Source organism: Cyanistes caeruleus, chromosome 6, assembly GCF_971803275.1.
Source record: "Cyanistes caeruleus chromosome 6, bCyaCae1.hap1.1, whole genome shotgun sequence".
Classification (NCBI taxonomy): Eukaryota; Metazoa; Chordata; class Aves; order Passeriformes; family Paridae; genus Cyanistes; species Cyanistes caeruleus.
The window spans coordinates 37,052,973-37,075,508 of NC_141706.1; the positions used below are offsets into that span (position 1 = coordinate 37,052,973).

A 22,536-nucleotide genomic window follows, 5' to 3' on the forward strand; every position below is an offset into this window, starting at 1 on the left:
GACATCTTTAAATCTTTCTTGTCAAGCCATACAAAATCTCAGAGAACAAAGAACCCTCTCTTCAGTCCCATGCCTCTGCCAAAATATTTCTATGTTTTCTAGGAGGGGCCAGCAAGATATTCAAGGAGAAACTGCCAGATAAGACAAGCTGTCACTAAACACAGATCTCACTGATTCTGTCAGGAGGGAGGATTTTTTTTTGTGTCAGGTAGAATTGCCACTTTCCAATCAAAAGTTTTAATATCATCAGGAGCCATTGTTCAAGAAGCATCCACTGAGAGATTAAGCGCTGGATGGGGACAGCCCACTAAATAAATGAATGCTGCTGGACTCTTTGGCCATCATTCTACAGGCACTGATGTGCCACATGGTAAAATAAAGTTCAAGCACTATAACAGAGATTCCTTACTAGGATGACAACACAAAAATATTTTTTTCTAATAATATTAGCAGAAATAGCTGAGTTGTTATTTTTATCTTTTTTAAATGCCTCTAAAATTATGCTAAAACCATATGACTTGCAGACTTAAAAGACTGCTTAAAGAATGGTTGATGTCTTTTTCCAGATGCAGCTTATTGAAATTACCAGTATGACTAAGGAACACACAGAGTGCCTGTTCCTTGAGTGGATGTGCACACTTTTTAATTTATTTCTCTTTTCTTTTTCAGAGATAGAGTGCAACATGAGGCACATGAACAGTGATTAGGAACAAAATTTTGTGTAAGACTTTGCATTGCTTAAGCAGAGAACAGACAGTGCTATGGAGTTTGCACATCTGTCTGTAAATCTAATTTCACACCTTAAGATCAAGCTGTACCTCAAGATTTTATGTGTATAGATATATATGTTTATGTATTTATTATTACTGTTTAGATTTCAAAACTGATAATCTCCCTGGAATGTTAATTGATGTCATTCTTGCTACCACAGCCCTCAGACGATCTAAAAAGTTGATGGATTTTGCACTGTTCTCATGTATAACCAGACACAGAATAGAAGAGATATATGACTGTGCTTTCTAAGCCCTGTAGTAAAAATATCAGAACTTAGAGTAATCACAAATATAAGGTTAATAATTTGTGTTCTTGTGTACAGCTTGAAATCTGTCTGCTTTTCTGGAGCAGGTAAATGGCTATAAAAGAAAAAACCATACTTTTTCAGGGACCCAGGTTAAACTTTTTTCTTTGAAATATATTGCATAAAAATAATAATTTTCATATTATACATCTAAAATTTATTTGGCACAGTGCCATTGCATAATGTCTCCCTTGAAAAGTCCATCAGTCTGAACATGTATTAGAAATCTCTTTCCTGAATTATTTAGACAACTGAACAATTAATTTTCTTTTGTTTAGATGGGTACCTGCATTTTGAGTGCAATTTATAAATGTAATTCAGGGCTGGCACAATTGAGTTTTCCAGAACTAATTACTTCATGGTACAGTAGGAAACGTGGTTCATTTAATGAATGTACTCTGTAAATGAATCCTTAAATGGATACTGCAATTGGTTTTTAGAAAGGTATCATATGGTGCCATTGAAGACAAAATGGTTTTCATGCCAGCTTTGTACTGTAAATTTACTACATCTCAGTTAACTGAGATTTCTTCACCATTCTATTTCAGTCTATGAATTTCAGGGCAATCCAGTTTTCACACATGAAGAATAGAATTACATTAACTTAATTATCCAATTCCATACATATGAAATATCATTTGATCCCTTTTGCAATGGTGTTTCCAATAGTTCCCTGCAGCAGATAGTGAAAGATAAGAAATAGCAAGGTTCTGTAGCATATTGCTTTACACAATGATTTCTCAGAAAGATCAAACATACCAGATGTTGAACTAATATACATTGAACTATTTATTTTTTGAGAACACTTAAAAGATTAGGCTGCAGAAATAATTTACATTTCCTGTAATCTAATTTGCAATGTATAAAGTAATGCTAGAAGCTCACTTTGAGCTGAACACCCAGAAGCAAAACTTCATTGCAATATGTTTTCAGGTCAACTAAGGATGAAAGAACAAGGAAAACATGCTCCTAGAAGTAATGTTCAATACTGGGCAGGTCCCGTCTTGTAGCTTTTTTTCCCTCAACCTAACTTAGAAGCAACTGAGACAAGTGAGACAGCAGGGGATTGCCTGTTTTGTTCCTTATAATTACTGCAGTGTGGTTTGCTACTCTGACAGGAATATACTGTCCTTTCCAACTCTCTCCTGAGCTCAGCCACTTTGTGGAAGGGTGATTTCTTTGCCATGAGCACTGAGCTGCGAAAACATGACAACACAACATCTGACATGATCATTTTGGAAATTACCGTCCATGATAATCACATATCTTGTTCTACATGCATTATCTTGTTCTGTACTCATGTTAGTGAAGTAGACAACATCAGTCACTGTAGCTGCAGTGATGCTTTGGATTTACTGATGTCTAACTACATAAATTTTCTCAGGTACGCATTTTGCTGAACTCTGTCGCTATGTGCCTCATGTAGACATTGACTCTATGGTTGCTTGACAATAACCAAGAATGAAAATCATTGGCAAAGAAACACACATTTAGTGGGTGAGAACACATGGAATTTTTTCACCATGATATGGTTATTTTAGGAAAAATGCAGCATGAGTTGTAGTCTTTGTTTTCTATTTCTTTCTGGTTCCCATTCACTTGTATGCTCACAGTGAACAAATTCCTTGTTCTGGGAAGACACAAACACATCCTTCTCCTCCCAAATCCCCCAAATCCAACATATTCCTGAAGAAATTGAAAAAATATTTAAAGCCATGGAGATGGGAATTTCAGACTGCTGAAAATAAAACAGTCTAAAATACTACCAAAAACGTTCCCAGTATTTCCAAATACTTATATGGAAATATTTGTCCATGAGAACTCAGAGGATATCCTTTTTTCCTCCTCATGTCTCTTCTAAGTTAGGTACAGACAACATAGAGAAAGAAATGCATGTTGCAGAAGCTGAAGCAAGCAGAGGCCAGAAAATTTTTAGCAGCAAATTGATGCCTGGGTAGTAGCTGGCCAAGAAGTCTGGACCTATGAATTACTGGATGAAATGTAAGAATGGAATGATGTTGGTCCTGGAACCTAGAACTGACTGGGCAAACACACCTGGGAGTAAGGTCAGTCAGGGAAGGAAGGCAAACAAAGAGACAGGAGAAGAAATTGAAGGCATGAAATGATAAAAAAAGAAAGGAAAGGAAGGGAAGGGAAAACAGTAAGAATGAACAGGATGACATGAAGTTCCAGGAAATGGACAGAAGCTTGCCAATTGATTCTCACTGAAATCACAAGGAAGACTTTGCTTTCAGGAAAGGGAATGAAATCTTGTGATTTCAATGGGAAGAAGTTGGAGAAAAAGAGGACAGAACAAATAAAAGTCAGATTTGAGTCACAAGGGAGATGTGTCATTTTGCATGTCTGGTATTGTGACACCTGCTCCCAGCTGCCTCAGGCTCCCCATTTTACAGATGTTGGAGTAAAGATGGGGATCTAACTTACATTTTCTTTCCTGAGCCAAATGCCTAATTTATAGCCTTTTTAGTGTCAGCAGGAATGTCTAAGTCTCATCTGAGCCTTATTGCTTGTGCATAAACGTTACTCAGCAACCTTTTGGCAGTGGCAGGGATGGAAACCTATTCTCTGGGGAAATGTGTAACTCTCTTAGTCAAAGGACCCTATTTTGTTAATCTCAACATTTCTGGCTCCTTTCCCAGTGCTTCTTCTTCTTGATGACAAATTATGCAGGGGGCTCTGCATATGAGGTGCTTCACTTGTGACACTCTAATTCACTTCCTTCCTCCATCCCCTGCAAAAAGAAAGCAGGATTCTTATAAAGGTAATAGGTATGGAGAAGGGGGAAATGATGTGATCTTGTAAGCAAAGTCTGAATCCTAATAAATGGGATCAAATTAAAATTTTACAATCAGATTTTAAATTTTAATTTTACTTTTTTTAAAGGATAGGTTTACAACTTGAATTAAGTTGCAAACTAATCTTAAGTATCTTAATCTATGTAATGTGTGCAAAAAGGCTAAGATTTGGTGAGAAGCCCCAAAATGCTGATACAAACCTTACTGTATACTTCATATTGAATCCAAATACTTGTGTCCATTTATGTGTAGAATTGCACTTGTGCTGTAAGAATGAGCAAAAGAACCATCACAGCCAAGAAACAACCTCAACTATATAAAAATACTAGTGACCCAAAATTTCCTTCAGCATTTTATTGCAGAGGACTACATCCTTAATTCTACAAACCACTCCTTCTCTGGGGAGGCTTATCTGGTGTTGATAGTGCAAAATGGCAAAATGCTATCGTGGAAAGATATGATTGCATGCACCTACCAATGTGCAGTTTAGATCTATATGCAATAAGGTAACTATTTTCAGAAAAATGTTCGTTGTGAACTCAGTAGTTTTAGTTCTGGGTTTGATCTTTTTTTTTATGACATCCCTTTGATGCTATTTATATTCCTTTAAAATATTTTTATTACCCAGAATTTATTTTTCTTTATAATGTGTTATCTTTTCCATTAAAAACCCGTTAAAACAAACATTCTGCTTATCATCTAGTTTGTGCTGCAACTCGGAAAATACAAGAAGGACATTGTACTGTTTTCACACATGTCCCCTTCTCATTTTCCTGCAGTATACTGGAAATCTGTGTCAGAGTCTGTCTTTGGCTCACTTTCAGGAAAACAACATTAGTATGTTCTGGTAGGGAAAGATGAAATATATCTGTGACATAAATGAAGCAGTAGTGAGGCAAACTCCTGCTTAAAGAGAAAGGAAATCAAAGGGGATTGTTCTAAGACTGCAAGACATTCTCTATGTCATGATGCTTAAATTATCTGAACATATCACAGAGAGTTGCAAATATCCTGATTATTTTTGTTATTTTAATTGAATGTTCTACATACCAGAGAATGATCACCCATGCTTCACCATCCAGACTCTATTAACAACTTCTTAAATGCATCTTCTGTATGCAAAGGTTCTGAATGCACAGTGTGTTCTTAAGAGTTCAATTAAAGAGCTTGCCTGTAAATCAAGAACAAAACCAAAACAAAAAGCACAACTCAGCTTCTGTGAAGGTATGCTGTTGCCAGCAATAAATGTGGAAAAAGCCATTAAAATGGTTATGGAGCCAAATAAAGGCTCAGGATTATTGGACTGTTTGCACTGGCTGTACATACAGTTTCAACAAAATCAATGTCTACATCAAACATGGTACAATTAGGCTTCAAAGAGTGTTTGATTACAAAGTAGGTGAAAAACTGTAAATTTCAGTGCACTGCTATTAGCGTGCATTTTCAATTTCTTTGCTTGGGAAAGCAAAGCTTGTATATCTTCTTGCTAAAGTATGGTTAAATTATTTTCACTCTTAATTCCAAATTTAGGTTTTAATTCCAAATCCATGTATTTACATTTAGAGGTTATTTTCTGTAAACACTTGTTCAAATACTCTTACACCACTTTTTTTCCTTGTCAATAAAACAGTTAAAATATTGTGCAAAAATGCTCATGCCTGATCAAGGGGAGCCTACTGACCAAGCCTTCTTGTTCCAGCTACAGGAGGCATTTTGCTCACAGTTTCCCATCCTGCTGAGGAACTTCAACCTCCTAGACATCTGCTGGGAAAGAAGCACAGTGGGCTTTAGGCAATTCTGGAAGCTCCTGGAATGCGTAACTTAGAGTTCAGACAAGGAAGGCAAGAAACCAGCATAGCCAAGTAGGGATCTGATGGTCAGACTAAAGTGCAAGAAGCAAGGGCACAGGCAGTGGAAACTAGGACAGGTAACCCTGGAAGAGGAAAAAGATGGAGCTTGGTTATGAAGGGATGGGGTGAAAAAGGCCAGGGTGAAGCTCGAACTGAACCTTGCAAGGGATGCAACAAATAACAGGAAGGGCTTCTGTAGGTATGTTAACCAGAAAAGGAAAGTCAAAGAAAGTTTACCCACCTGATATACAATGCTGGAAAGCTGGTAACAAAAGATGAGGAGAAGGACTGAGATACTCTAATTTTTTTGCTTCAGTCTTCAATGACAACCTGTCTTCCCAAATGTCTTGAGTGTGTGGACAACCTGATTTAGTGAAAGGTACTCCTACCCATGATGGGAAGGTTGGAAGTACATGATCTTTGAGGTCCCTTCCAACCCAACCCTGTATAAAAATCCATTTGATAATTATATGATTAGGATATGTATGAAATAAGGAAACAAGAAAATATAAGAGGGATTCAGTTTCCTAAGTGAAAGGGTCCAGTGTCACTTAGGATATGTTTTACTACTCTGACATCCCTATGCAGCAGTAAGAGAAAGTGAACAATGCCTAAAATGCCAATGTTTGGGTAAGCAAATCTCAGGCTGTCAGTCCTATTGATGTGCAGCCCCTAGTGCTGGCACATTAACTCTCGTTAAGTTTTCACACTAGCTAGGTACAAACACAGCTTTACAGGTTAGCACAAGACAATTCTCACAGCAGAATTTGAGAAAAGAGGGTGTTTGCTTTAAATTCTAGACTATAATATAAATAATCATCTGGAATGGCTGACAGAAGGAGCTGATCCCCTCTTTTCAATACTGAATGAGAGATGGTGGGTGGGACATGGTACTTAATGACTTGTGAAATCCAAGAAGTGTAATATGACCAAAAGCACAGATTAGGGAGGTTCTTTGTGTAGGAGCATCCAGAAGAGTCTAAATGAAGAAAAAGACCACATTTACAAAGGAAAAAAAAAAAAAAAAAAAGATACTTTCCAGACAGAAAATTAGAACCTGATTGAGATGTTGTGCAGTTTTTTCTTTTCAAGGTATTTTGGGGGCTTTTTAAGATGCTGACTGGAGAGAGGGTCCTGACTGGATCTGGATCAAAAATGCTGCCTACAGCTCCAGCAGATGCAGGCGGGCTGGCAGCATTCCCTTCTGGGAATGAGAGGATGAGGAAGTATGCCAAAAGCTGCTTGGCAAATTCCCTAACAGTGCACTCAGTGACAAATTCCTAAAGATGAACTGCATTGACATTTGCAGCCCTATCCTTTTGCAACAATTTTTTAAAACAGTTATAGTTGTGTAACTACCTTCAGCAGGGTTTTACATGGCAGCCATGCCTAAAGTGTAATCCTTCACCTCTGTGCTGTTCTGCAAGACCTTTTGTAGCTTCAGTTACACACTCAGCTCAGGTTTCTCCCAGACATAACAAGGAGGCAAAAAAAAAAAAAAAAAAAGGTTATTTGAGACAAGCCACAGTTGATTTACCTTAAAAGGTTTTCTCTTCTCCAGAAGATAGCACATCTAAGATAGAATGGCATGGGTGCTGAGTCAACCTGATGGTTTTCCAGTACAGCACAGGCTCTTACTGATGCTGTAACACCACTGCTGTGTAGACTGACCTTTTGGATACCTCAAGAATTTAGGACACTTGTCTCATGCATTTTGCAGATCCTATTTGTAACAGAGGACTCTCCAGATTCAAAAAGCTATACACATTACCTTTTTGGCCTCAGACAGAAGCTCACTATTGCATTCTTTTGCACTGAATAGAGGCTTTTACAGTGTAAATGTGCCTTTATCTAATTCATAGGGTTACTTCCAGCCAGCCAACAAAACTGCAAGTAACTGTGTAGTTGTTAAGCAGTTATTTAATTTCATCTTGAAAAGATTGGGGTTTTCTCTATAGTATCTCCTACCAAGGTAAAATGAAAGAAGTCCAGAGGCATGGGATGTGTACAAACTCCCTTAGGTCTCTCTTTTACGTGAATCCCTACATCACTGAATTTGTTGCATTAGATCTTGCCGTAACATCTTTGTTGCTTTTTCTGGCCTGATGTTTTTGGTGATGATTGATTATACACCTTTCATTCAGAAAGATTGCAATGCACTACTTTATTTATTTAAAAGCTCTCAAGTTAAGCACCCAATTGCATGCAGCCTTTTATTGAAGCTGAGGTTATTCCAAAGCACCAACTTATTCCATTTTCTGCACTACTCCTTCCTCCATGTGCAGCCACATGCATAATTTCTCACTTGTGTCAGCTCTGTCTTTCACTGGATCCCCAGTGAAAAGTTATTTCAGCTTCTGAAGGGACATAAAAGTCATCCAGCAAAATAATGAAATTTTTTTCATTGGTTTTATTAGCTGAACTGACTCAACAGTAAGTCAGACCTGGCACAAAGAGTAGGTCAGGACACTGCACCTACAAACAGGTCCTTACCTGATGAAGGGAGATGAAGAAGCTGAACCACCTCTGAAGGTGTTTTGATTGCACAAAAGTTTTAGATGAGCTCAGCTGTGTAACAGCAGGCGGAGGTTAATTAATGGCAATTGTCTGAGCTGGACTTGTCTTGGACCAGAGTTCAGAGCCATATGCCCTTTAATGCAGGCAGCCACGTGTGCAGCTTCTGCCTGTTCTTAAAAGTAAGGCAGGTTCACTAATGCTGCTTCTTGTTAAAGCCTTCAGGCCAGTTTAACACCTTGGCTTAAATGAGAAGCTATCAAAAACAGCCCCTCCTGTAACAGTCTATTTAAAAACAAAATAAATAATTCTTGCTATTACTGACAAATCTATCAATATGATGTGCAACTCAATGTGATATAGCTGTAAGTAGTATATTATATTGGATGCATTTTTTTGACTATCAAAATGGAAAGATCTGTGAGAATGTTGCCTGGATAGGGTAGTGAATCACTCCAAAAGTGAGCTCTGCCCTATTTGTTGCCTCATTTCTGTTGTGCAGTGAACAGTGTAAACAGAGAGAAAGGAAGCATTAAAAGGAGTGTACTTCTTAGCCTAGTGGTTTGGCTACTCATCCAAGAGAGTGCCCTGAGATCTGCTTCCTTCCTGCTGGTCTACTGATGCAGATGGATACTGAGGATCAGCTGTGGGTAGAAATCTTAGGCACAGAGGCTTGTACACCAAACTCTCCACCCTTCTCAGTGGCTGGGCTCTCCTCTCGGAGTGAATCCTTCACTCTCGGCTGTCTAAAAGCCTAAGTTCATTAGTGTATTTGGAGAGTCTTCACATTTCCTGGCCCAGCCCAGCTCAGCCTGCAGTCTGAGGATGAATGCACTATTCAGGCAGCATAGGCTTGTGTGCCCTTGGGCAAAAGATTCCAGTGTTTGCCACCTGGATTGTTGCAAGACAGTGAACAGTATTTGGGACAAAGTGGATTCAGTGCAGAGTACCTCTGACAAAGATTGTGCATCAATCTTCATCCTGGCATCCCTGTCTTCTCTTTTATCATCTGTTTGTGATTTCCAAGCTGTCCTTTTCTCCCGGGCTGAAACTTTTGTAACAATAATCATGACAGTGCATTGCCTAAAACAGGTTCAAAAGAGACACCTCTTTGTGACTGGCCTCATCTCTCTATGTGCTGTGTATATGATGCTCAGTATTGGGATAAGAATAGTGGGACATCTCAGGGTGGGGAGGACTAGTGTGGCACAACGTTCTCATGGGTAGGAAGAAACAGAAAGTGATAGGCCAAGACAGCAAGGAGCCCCCAGCTTGTCTAGGAGTGTTAATGAATCACACAGGGGCTCATGAGTGGTTGGGTGTGAGACAGCAGAGAACTTTACTGAGTGCTGCTGGACCAGATCTGAGCAGGCAACAGACCAAATACATACAGGCAAAGCAGCTACAGTCAGCTGCATCAAAGGCCCTTCTTTCTTCCTAAAACATGGGGTATTTTTGTCTCTGGGTGTTCAGTTTAACTGCATCCCTTCTACTTCACCCTTTTACAGTTAGTACAGCTACAGCTACACAAGCTACAAAGCACTGTAGTTACAGACCTTCTTATGGGAGATACAGAGACAGAAATACAGCACAATTGAGACAATTTATCTCCAGAGGAGAAAATTCAGGAATCAGAGGCACAATAAAGTCTCTATAACATAAGAAGTTTGACCTGCTGATGTCGGGTCTGTAGCTGCTGGTGTCTGCCTCTGTGAATGCTCCCAGCCAGCTCCTCACATGTCAGATCCTATATGAGAAGGGCTCAAACTGTGGTACATCATTCTACAGCCAAAGCTGTCTGAATTTCTGAACAGGGATAATTGTTTTGCCCTAACTCACAGATGGCAACTGGAAAATCTAACGTCTAGGCCCTGACCAAGGAACTCTTGTAGCACTCTGCAGGACCTACCTTTTGATAAACCTCTAGGCTTTGAATGGCTGTGTGTTCATAACACTTTTTGACAAGCTTGTTTTAGAAATAAAGGAGCATTTTTCTTCTGAACATAAATAAGAATATAGCTCAATTCAGTGAACTGCATTGAAGTACTTCTGAATTTACTTTAGTATAGCTGACAGCAGAATCAGACTCTATATGCATTGGCATGTGCTCTATAGGACATTGTAAGAAAAAACAACAAAGTTAACCTCCTTAAACCATGTTTCAGCTTGCTGGTGGATCTAAGCTTTAAACACTGCACTCTAGTCTAATGCCAGAAATTTTACCTGCTTTCAGATCTCTCAATTTTAAGCTGTTTGCCAAGGCTTGAAAACTGTAGGTGTAAAATACAGTTAAAGAGTTTTACACTCTGAGACTTGCCAAACAAAGTCCATGTCTCCCCTGCATTAATGACTTATATTGTAGCAGGTCTGGAAAACTATGACTTTAATTAGCAAAAAATTAGAAAACTCTATAAAACAGAGCCAATTGCAGTACATTAGTGCTGCTTCTTAGAACTATAAGTTTGAAAAGGTTTTAATTTACTCTTATCAAATGGAAAAAAGGTATCATGTTGAAAGTTTCAATTCCTTCTGGTTAAGAACAGGTATATGCATGTGAATGATTTCACATGATGGAGCTGTGCACACAAATACCTTATGTAGATTTAGCCTTTGTGAGTTAGAGGCTTGTCCTGTTTGTCAGGTGAAAACTTACCATGTACTGGGCTTTATGAATAGGAGCAGAGCCACAGGAATCCTTTAGTCAATACTCATTACCTCACCTCTGGAATAGTGTGGAAAGTGCATCCCTTTGCAGGCCTCCAATACAGGAAAGACATAAATGGCAGCAAGCTCAGCTCACCAAGGCTGAGGGCTCTGGGCTGGTTCAGCCTGCACAGCTGGCTTTTAACCTACAAGGAAGTTACTGTGCAGACAGAACAAGGCTGAGCTGCACAGGGGAAGAACAAGCAACAATGGCAACAAATTGAAATAGGGAAGATTCCAACTAGATACAAGGAAATATTGTCTCCCTTGGGATAACTTATCATTGGAAATGGTAAACTAGAGAGATTGAGGAACTGAAGAGCCTGATTTGAATCCAATGTTGATTTGCTTTGAGCAGGAGACTGCCCAAGAGAACTGTCTTTTGTCATTCCCAGCCTGAGTGGGTCCAACATGCTGTCATCCCATAGAGTCATTTGCATCAGTGAAAGAGGATATAGCAAGCTACCAAAAGAAAATGGAAGTTTATTTTGTCTGGGTGAAAATCCAGATCCACTGTGTAATTTAAGCAATAGCAAATGTCTAGGCATCATCTTTACTTAGCTTTCTCTGCTCTGTACTTACTGAGTCACTAATGTCAAGTCAAACTAAATGAAAGTAGAATCAGTCCATTAAGTTACTTATAATTTATTACACAAAGTAAATAAATGTATGAGCTTAAACAAAATTATATTGTCAACTGAAGGAAAAGCATTAAAAAGCCTCATAGGTGCAAGAATGAGGAGAGCAGAAAACATGAAAAATGAAGGTCCAAGTTGTCTTTATTTTGTTCTGTGATGTTTCAATAAATTCTGGGCAAATAAATGGTTTACTCCTCTCTTTTTTGGCCCATATTCAAACATCAGAAGTTTCGTCTATACTATAGCTGCAGTATGAATTTTAGGATGGTTGGTACTCTTGTAGCCTGGTGTCTGGGACAACAGTCTGCATTTAGCTTCAGCTTAGATTGTAAAATTTAAGCAATACCCAAGTTTAGAATGAACTTCAAGTATTCTGTGGGGCATAACCATCGTTAGCACCTCTGCTTGAGCTTACTGTTGCAAAAACTGATAGGATAGCTCTTACACCTGTGTTTTGGCAGGGCTGCAATTTAATTTGTGGCTTTCCTACCTTCTCTCTGGAATATAAGCATGGTCTACCTTGAGTCAGGTAAACATCATACAGAGAAATTTATTGCAATCTTTGGTCCCTTGGCACAGTTTACAAAGCAATGCAGATGCAGCAGTTTAAACATCAGTCAGGGTTCAATATTCTTGTGAGAAAATCTCCAGTCTTGTGGTATTAATATGTGATGGAGAAGTTGTAGAAGAAGATGCCCATTTGATTCATAGTCACCTTCACATTTAATTGCCAGAACTGGTCTGATATTCTTTTAAAGTTTGCTTAGTATGGATTCAAATGATATATTCTTATTGGTGTGAGCAACACAGAGGAATCTAACCAAGAATTAAAAACTGACCCTGAGATCTCCAGTTGTGTACAAGTGCTGTACATGGATTACCCTTCTAATTCTGAGGAGGAAAATAGCTGTGAATCACTGTTGATCTTATTAAGAATAGCAGTGGATAAATGGTGGGCTTAACACAGATTTCTAAGATGTAACCTTCATTTAACTTTGTTGACGTGGCAATTATTTTATAAGCAGATAGATGAAAAGAGTCAGTAATCTACTTTCCTTCAGTATTTTCAAACATGCTGCAACATAAAATGCCTGATAAAATTATTAAGGTTATTTATTTCAGTCTCATTGCCTTTACATGTCTGAATGGCACCCAGCCAGAAGTCTACTCAGTTTAGTGTTTAAAATGTGCTGACAAAATATCCCTCTTTTTAAAATTAACTTGCTAGAGTGTTCTGGTTTGTATGTTAAATCTAAATACATATATTTCATCAATTAATTGAGAAAAAAAGCACAAAATAATTTTTAAAAATCCAAGATTGTTTTTTTTATGAATTTTGTAACATCTTGATAGGTAATGTTTTTCTTTAGGTACTCCCTGCAATCAAAAGATGCAGAAAAGGGTGGGAAGGGAAGCTGACTTAAAATGTAGCTATTTTGGTGAAAGGTAGCAGTCCTGAACCAAAACACAAACTACATATGCTCCCCAAAGTATGAGCTGCTATATAGTGTAAAGCTGATTAGCCAAGATTTTACTTTTTTCACTTAGTAGGTCTTTTTGAGCTTCATTTTTCCCCTGTGGCTCAAACTGAACTGTACCTTCCTCGTTGAGGCATGCCTTCAATTCTAATTGCTCTATCTAGACTCCACTCAGAACAACTAATACTTCCAGAATCTGGTTTCATGTGTTATATTTAACATTTTAAAGATAACTGCAGGCTTGATTTTAGTTGCCAAAACTTTGTAGCAAGTAAATTTTGTAACCAAGAAAACAGAAGATAAACCACAGATAAAACCAGAACAATTTCTTAATTAACAGAAAACACCCTCAAGTTGTGTTTTTAAGCTAAAAGGTGTTCTCTTTCTTCCCATTTCCACCATTGTGGCTGCTTTAAATCTCCAAGTTCTGGTTACCATAGGGTATATGGCCAGAAAAATACAAATTAGTCTCAGCATTGATGCTGATAATTAAATTATGCTACTGGTTGTGATTCTACAACCCTTGTGTTGTGAATCCATGTACTTAGGCTACAATATAGTAGAATTGACTTAATTACTTTAGTTTAGGATACCAGGGGTTATCACACATTTTATATAGTTTCTCAGAAACCTTGAATATTATGAAACTTAGAGATCTATTTTCAAGAGGTCCAATATTATAAAACATAGATGTCTGCATTGCTCTGTAAAATCTGTATCACTTCCTCCAAATGGGAGCCACAGGAGTCAGCAGCATAAGTAGAAGTAATTTATAATAGTCAATAGGAGATGCAGAAGAGAAGAAGGTATCTTAACTTGTTGAATCATTTAGTAATTTACATTGGAATCTCTCTCTGAGATTGTTTCTCAAAGCAACTCAAAACTTGTTAGGGCAGATTGTCCAATGTCATATGCAGTTGAACTTTTAAGGTGTATAAGGGTGAAGATCCCACAACCTATCTGAGCAACCTGTTTCTGCAGTTTATCACATTCACTGAGAAGACTTTTTTCCCCTCGTTTGTATAGAGAATCTCCTGTGCTGAAATTTGTGTTCATTGCATCTCTCTGACCACTGTATACACCTCTGAGAAAAATTTGGCTCCATCTTCTCGATAATCATTCCATTCCCCTGCAAGCAGAATACAATTAGAGTTCCCCTTTGATCTTCAGGCTGAGGAAAAGTTGTCTCTGATTTTCTCTGTACTTCCCAGATCTTCTGATAATCTTGGTGGTCTTACAACAGACTTACTTCAACAGGTACAAGGAAGATCACAACTGGATATAGGGCTCCAAACACAATTTCAGATGTGTCAAATAAAGGGGAATAATCCCTTTTACTGAGTGTTGCACATTCTTGCTGATAAATCCAGGATGGTGTTGATTTGCTGCTGGCTCCTGTTCAGATTGCCATCCATGATGTCTGGTGGTAGTTTACTCATCTGAACCATACATCTCTAAAAGGGAGCTATGGGAGACTGCAAAGCCCTGCTAAATCACCACTTTACATATACCAAAAACAATGCAACAAGAATGGAGCCCTCATCTCTGTATTAATGCTGCAGTGCTAAATGAAGCTAAGCGTAGTCAGATACCATTTTTGTCTGGGAATGAAGCAGCTGAATGCAGACAGTGAACAATTCTGATGACTGAGAAGCTGCTTTTTATATACAGTTATGTCTCATAGACAAGATTCACTTAAAGCAGTAGATTTGTTCTAATGGCTGGCAATGAATTACCAGAAAATTATGTATGTCGCAGTGCAGATATGGGATTTTCATGCACCTATTTTTGTCAGTGTTGTGGTGTTGCATTTTTGGGCATGACTCACTCACCCATGCAATTCTCTTTCTGGAATGAAGCTGGTAGGTCACTTTGCAATTTTCATTTTAAGTGGAGGTTCAACATATGATTGTGTGAATTCATGAGCTATTTTTTCACCATAACAACATGGTTTTTTAAATTTTTGTTTTGATATATGGAGACGATGCAACAGTAATTTCCGACAGGTTATTGTATTTAAAGGTACTATTGGTGTAGCTATTATAGTCCAAGGCCTTAAGCAAAACCAGATTTTTAAGTAGTGAAAGTACCTCTTATTAGAGAAACTGAAACTGAAATATTAGACACACAAACCACACATTGGATCTAAACAGAAGTAGCAGATGTCAAAGTGAAATACAAGCTTAACTAAATTTGTATTAACGAGACAACTTTGGAAAATTAGAGACAAACTCCCTGTCTCACAGACAGAAACTCCCCACTTCTTTTTCTCCACTTGCCCATATAACCATGAACTTGTTCTCCAGGGTGAGGTTCTGGAAAAATGAAAACTGACAAAGTTGAGGACTGTTCCATATGAAGGACCTAAGTCAAGGGACCTTGAGGAGAAAGCTACAGAATGACCCATAGAGACAATGAATATGAAGGAATTCAAAAACATTGCAGTAGTAGCCAGAAACCAGAAGTTCTGCTTCAAAACACAGACAACACCGAACAGAGACTTAGTCATAATGCTCACATACTTCCTTGATAAACTAAACCAACCTAGGGAACACATGATATATACTACCTGTACAGCAACATTTTGGTGAGTTGTGTGGGATGTGTTTTTATTTAGAAATGAGATTTTGTCACACAATCTTTTTACAGTAGACAACAAATTGCCATTGCATGACTGAAATTGTCTTCCATTGACTGGGAGCATTTTGATGACAACTCATAAAAATTTTATAATCCTACTGTTTTTCTTAACTAAACTAAAGGTTAAGACACAGTTGATGAAGAAATCAACATCTCTGCCATTACTGAGAAACAGACACTTGGCAGCCTTTAAAAAGAAAAAAAAAAACAAACAGGTAAAGGGATGGTGAATATTACGCTTATCATTAATTTGCCAAGACAATATATGCTGCCACTGGTGCTGAATAGATCACACAGACACAGGTCAAGGTGTGGTGAAAGGAAGAGAGAGTTTATTTTTCCTCCCAGGATTTATAGGTTTCTGACCATGGCCAGGGATTGGATGGTCAGGATAACACTTCCTCAGTGCACTGGCCATGAGAGATGTCCATCACAAGATGTGTATCAGAAGGAACGTATACTTATCGCTATGTTTACAGTTACTGTCCTGGGAAAGTCTTAGAAAACTAAGTCAGTAGGCTCAGAAGCTGAGTTTTCAGGGTGACAAATATATTAACTGATTTGGGTCAAGTTAGTGGTTGTTCAGCCTAAAATTCATGGCTTCACTAAACCCTGGGAGCAATAGGAGAAATCGAGGAAGTTTTAAGACAGCTCAGTTTGACAAAGAATTGAGGGGGAGGAGTTCTGACAGGGAGAGTGAGCAGGGGAGTTAGGTTAGGGCAGGTCAGGAAATCATCAAGAAGCAATAGTTAGCTACAACAGAAGAGTTCAGAGGCAGGAAACAACAAACACTGAGTCCACCTCCTGTTTTCAGAGTTCTTCTTTCATGAGCTCATAGGCCAATATTCTCATAGGTTTGCTAATGGTGAAAGACAGAAGTGTTTGTTTCTTAAGTTAAGGGCTTTATCTTCTTTCATGTGGCTTCAACATTTTTATCAGCCTTAAGGAAAAGCTCATTCATAAGAGATGAGGAGACCTGGCTCTCCCTCAAATATCCTGTGCAATCAGAAAGATATAACTGTTTATGCTAAGGACAGAGGGACAGAGTGCTCCGTGTTGTGTCCTACTGCCTGCTCAGTCAACTACTTTTCCAGTAATTTGGAGCGATTAAACTTAAGAAAAGAAAGACTTGCAAAGGCAGGGGCTATGCCATAGCCCAGCTATCAGTCAGCTCAGTAATGGCCTGTGGTGTTCTTCTGTAGATGCATTTCACATGTGCATGTAAAATTTCTTCTCCTCATGAGCAATAGAGATGAGCTGCTGATGGAATACAGGTGGGTTCTGCTAGCATACCCTTGAGTCTTTCTAGTAATTCTGTTCCTTTTAGGGTATCATCAGAAAGTGTTAGGCAAATCCTGCCCTCAAACTTCTCCCCTACAACAACTGTGAAAAGGATTGTCTTCTGTTGCCTGAAACAGCATCCTCTCTGTCAAGAATCATGGTTTCAACATTGTTTAATATTAAATGACCAATTATTTGATCAGAACAGAGTTATTTACTGTGCTTCCTCCTTTCTGCTATTCTTTAGGCACACTGAGATCAATAAAAAGCTAATTTATGTGGAAGTTTCCTAAAACATGGCTGCTTGCATAGACTTAGAGTCTTCACAGACAACTGCATGCTTTAGGATAATTAGCAGGTGAAATTTAAAGCACTGTTTAATATCAACTGTAAAATATACATTTATTTTGTATACAAACATCTATTCCTAGTCATTTTCAAATATGGCAAAACTAAAAGTAGAAAAACCTTTGTACCATATAGGACAATAAGTCCTGCAGAACTTGTGCTAGTCATGCTGAAATGGAATATTGTCATGGTTTCAACTTTAAACTGAAAAGATCCTTTTTCTTCCTCTCTTTATTTTTTTTAATTTTTAGAATTTTTTCTTTTCTGACAAGCTATCAATCAAATATTATATAATGGAGGTGCACCAGATTTCATTAGACAGTAATTCAGCATGCATTACTGTTTGTCTTTATGGAAAAAAATACAAGTCACAAGCATCTTTTTTCTTCCTCCTTCAGTTAAAAGTGATCTTTCTCTCATAGGCCCTTAGAAATTTGAACTACTAGAAGCATTTCCTAAGGAATGGGAAAAGAAACAAAGTTAAAGGTCTGTTTTCCAAACTTTTTTTTTCTCTTCTACCTAAAGTTGGCAGAAATAAAGCCTTTATTTCTGTGGAAAATGTTTTCAGTAAAAAGTCTTAGATAGCATAGCCTTTGTGGCTCTGATTTGGTGCAGAATGCAGAGTGGATGGACAGCAAACCAGATAGACTGAAATCATTCTCACTGATTGAAATCATCTCACTGTGGCTGACAGGGCACATATATCTTGGAACTGGGAGATGTCTTTTTTGTAAATATGTCTGTTAGATAAGGGAAGATGCTGTTCCTTTTCAGAACAGCAAAGAAAGAAACTTCAGAATGCAAGATCAGGCCCATCCCTTCAAATTAAATCTTGGCTCTCAGGAATCCTGCGGTAGAGGAAATCTTTACCTCTGCAGAGGACAGTGTTTATAGAGCCAATTATCTATGTTTACTGTAGCTGACAACAAAGTCACCATGAAGTATTTTTCCTAAAAGGAAAATTGTCCATCCATACAGAAGGTGTTTCATTAAGGTGAAGGAGCTGCAGACTGCAAATTGTGGGGGTTTTATTACATTTCTTTCCTACAAAAGCAGCAAACATCTTGCCAACTGCATTACTGTCTTCTCATTAGCTTTTCTGACTTGAATTATAGTACTTCTTAACCCCATTGTGCCAGCTAATGCAGAAACAAAGAATCAAACCCAACCCCTTTTTAGCTGAGCCCCTTTAATACTTCATTCTCAAACATGAAAAACATTTGCATAAAAGAAAGATTGCCCTATGCTTTGACAGCAATCTGAACTGCAAAAATGAAATTACATTACCTGAAATTAGAAGTGATTTTACCTTAGACAACCTCAACATCCAACAGTCTGAGTCAGCAGGAAAACTGCTTCTGAGTTCTACACACACTAGAACAAAAAGTGCAGGTTAGTCTCTGAAGAAATACAGTAATAAGGCTGTTCACCTAATGAACCCTCACAACGCTGGGAAGAAATCCTGCTCCTTCTGAAGTTTAGTAGGATTTTCCCATCAACTTCTGAGCAGCCAGTAATTCACTATCAGTTCTTAGACCTATTTGTGCCTAGCTGTCTCCCTTCCTGGAGTGAATGAAGAACACCTGTGCAATTGCCAATGTTTTGATTCAGCGCTTTTAATAAAATTCAATACATTTTAATTCTATTCTGGTCAGAAAATTTTATGTCAGGTTTCATAGGTTGTTGGAAGGGTTTCTGAATGTGACTATACCACAGTACGGGAATGCCTGTATGCTGGCTAATTTTTCAGTAATATGGTAGTGTTGCTGCTGGAGAAGGAGCTGGATGATTCTCTTGCTACCTGAGGAAAATTAGACCATGTCAGCCTTTTCAAAATCCCCAGGTCAACATCACAAGAAGAGAAACAAGTAGTGTTGTTTATTGTTACTATAAGCACATGATTCCTCCTGTCCAAAATCTATATATTCATAGATCCTCCCCAGTTTTATTTTAATAATAAACATATTGAATATTATATGTCTTCTCATTCACACACGTACACACACGAGTCACAAACTCAAGCTATGGCTCTTCTTGAGTCTCTTTAGGAATGAATATCCTCTTTCTGTTGGTGTCATGCATAATTTCTGATTAATGCTAGTGCTGGTATCTTAGACTTTAAAGCAAGTATGGTAACCTTCAGGCAGCCTTCCTTCAGGGAGGATGTCAATTTCTTTTAACTTTTCTTTAATCTCCATTGTCTCAAGAAACTCTACCTTTTCTCTCTTTAATGCATAGAAAATATATTATAAAAAAGAACTGGATTAAGAAAAAAAAAAATCAGTTTGGCTAAGCCTTCCAATCAAAACTTTCAGGTCTTTTTGAAATCTCAGAAAAGAAACATGTCTATCAGATCATAATCTGAAATGTTTAAGTAACATACAGCCTTCTGTAGAGTTCAGCCAGATCATGGAATCCTTTTTCCTGTGACTCCTACTGAATTGTCCTCAGAATTATTGAGTGCCAAGTGCCCTGGAAAAAGTGATTCAGTTTTGTCCAGGAATAATGCAGCTCAAGAAAAGATTGTGTCAAACAAACATCAGAAACTCAGGGTTCATGTGACTTCTAATATTCAAGAACAAAACCTGAGGATATGGATTTCTCATGTTTCATTTTTAGAAAATAAAGAAAATATATGAATATGGCTAAAGATGTGGCACTTTTCTAATCAGTAGGCAGACAGGAAGTGCAATTTCTGTGATACTGAACCTTCTGAGAATTTGTGTTTTTTTCCAGCTGAGGGTCTGGCCTGAACTTGGCTAGATGGTAAAAAAAGGAGATCTAACTTTTTGGCCTACGGTATCATAGAAATTGTTCAGCAAAAACATGAAAGCCTGCATGAGCTGAACTGGAATGCAAGAGGATATTGTGTAATAAATAGGAGTCAAGAAGGTGACTGGGGAATAACATTTTCCATTGTATCAATTCAAAGCAAAAAACTCAGCCTCAAGTTTTTTTCTCCCTGTATATTCTCCCTCTCAGTTTCTCAGAAAGGCACTCACTATGTTTAGATATAGATTAATTTTTCATTTCTTATGGAAATATTAACAGACTGAATCATGAAGCTAAGTTGGTCACAATGAGCAGTTTTAAAGGAGTGTATAACTGCCAAGAGTTCATGGTGGTTCAAGGTCTTTGCTTTTACAGACTTCTGCGGAGATTAAAAGTTAGTTCCAACACAAACAGCCCTTTCACTAGGCTCTCACTGGTGGTGACAATGAAATTAATTCTTCAGAAAGCACACCAATAACAAAAATATGCTTTCCTTGTTTCCAAAAAGACTATCAACATTAAATAAGATGGATGCTAACTTTAGATACTTAAAATAAAAAAATCATTGAGGAATAATGTCTTTAAAAGACAAGGCAGAAGGCAGTTTTCTCTCTTCTAATGAGGACTCACATCCCATCTTGCTACACAGGAGCTACTTCTCAGAGAAGAGGAATACTTCTCTTTAATTCTAGTCTTTGGAAACTGCCTTTTTTTTTCTGCTTCTATTTCTAGGTGCCCCTAATAACTACAGTAGGCAGCCTCTGATTGCTTTGATATATCACTGGATGTAGATTGACTTTTGAGATCTGCACAAAAAAGATTATAACTAGCAACTCTCACAAGCCTTAGAAGTGGATTTCAATACTGAGTTGCTTCACTAAAAGTGCCAACAAGAATGCCAGTCAGTGGGAATTTTGTTTGAAAGTTGTGCTTTTAGCAGTTAGCAGCAGTTGCAAAGCTATTGACAAAAAAATGAGAACTTCAAAAAATATTAATCTCCCAAAATAACCAGGCTTTCAGGTCACAGATGCAACTACTACTTTTTTGGAGATAGAATTCTAATTACTCCAAGCCAAGACATGTTCTTTCAAGATGACAGTAATTGTCTTGGCTGGAGAAGCCTTTAAAGCTCACTCTTTTAGCCCTTGATCCCTTTCCTGTCTGATATTACCTTTTCTGACTAATATTGCCTTGCAGTGTTTTCTTTTGTTTATATAATTTCCACAGCACCCTGTCAAAATCTGTTATACTACTTTTCTAATGTAAATTTTGAAAACTCATTCATCAATAAATCATTGGTGAGGAACAGATAGGGACACAGAAAAGTAGATTTGGTACTACTCTGAGATTCCCTGGACTAGATAGAATTTGCTAGACCAAGGATCACAGTCAGCATGATCAGAAAGCTGCTGTGTTTTGAGGGCAAGATAGCAACGCACTGTGCATGGTGGATGGTGATAATACGGATGTCTCAAATATGACACTGCTTTATGTAATGCAGATGTACCGTAATCCCCTATTCAATAATTTCAATAATTATTAGGCATATAAATTATATAAGTGAATCTTAATATATCAAATTATCTCAGATTACAAAATTGTTATTCTGAAGGTTCATCATCTTGGAAAGAGCAGGAAATGCTTAGTGCTGCAGTTCTTTTGATGGACTAGTTTTTTCCCTCTGCAGGACTCAAGCTGTTGATTTATAAAGCAGAATGGGAGCTGTACCCAGCTGTAGCTGTCTCACTACTCTTTCAGTGTATACACTGCTCTCTGCTGGAAGGTTTTTGTGCATGTATTTGACCTAAAAGACCCACTGGAACCTCTCAATCATCCCTCAGTGCCATCCGTGCTTGCTTGTGTATTTATGCTTGCAAACCCCGTCTTTTAAATATGGCTAAGTAAGATCATGCACTGCTAATCCTTCTTCATCTACATCAGTTTCTGGTCTCTTGTCTGGACCCCATTTTTTTATCACCTGAAACAGTAGAGGACAAAATGTTCCTGGGTGAGGTTCCTGTGACCACTCCTCACTTATTTGTCCATGACAGCCAGTTTAACTTCAAAGCATGTTGTAGTTTTTCTGATCCTTTTTGATGGATACCTCAGCATTTTCCTTCAGCTTAAAATGTTTATGGCATGTTGTTTCTGTGGAGCAAATGACAACACTCCTACCATTTTTAACAAACACAAGCTGATTCTCAGAGACACTGCCAGGTTAAAGATCTGTTTCTTTTTTAAATGGTACAGCATTGACTCAGGCCTTGGCAGTGGCATCTGGGTCTGGTGCTGCCAGCGTGTGTGTGTAGACACATTGCTGCTTGGCATTCTTCTAGTATAGCTCTGTCTCTCGAGACTGTGAGAACAATTTCTGATGGGAGGCATTAGCAAAGAAGGGGTTAAAGTGGTTCTACAATG

General features: G+C 38.1%; 1 long non-coding RNA gene across 2 annotated transcripts in view; it reads right to left on the reverse strand.

Annotated features, from left to right (window-relative positions):
- Window positions 1-1,843: 1,843 nt before the first annotated feature.
- Window positions 1,844-22,536, reverse strand: part of LOC111943405 (uncharacterized) — a 171,886-nt gene continuing 151,193 nt past the window's right edge. For both annotated transcript variants that reach the window (XR_015287913.1, XR_015287912.1), the window contains 5 exons: window positions 18,634-18,720; window positions 5,576-5,655; window positions 4,945-5,065; window positions 4,095-4,159; window positions 1,844-3,830 (listed from right to left, as the gene is read on the reverse strand). This is a non-coding gene — a long non-coding RNA (uncharacterized LOC111943405). The remainder of the gene's footprint in view (window positions 3,831-4,094; window positions 4,160-4,944; window positions 5,066-5,575; window positions 5,656-18,633; window positions 18,721-22,536) is intronic.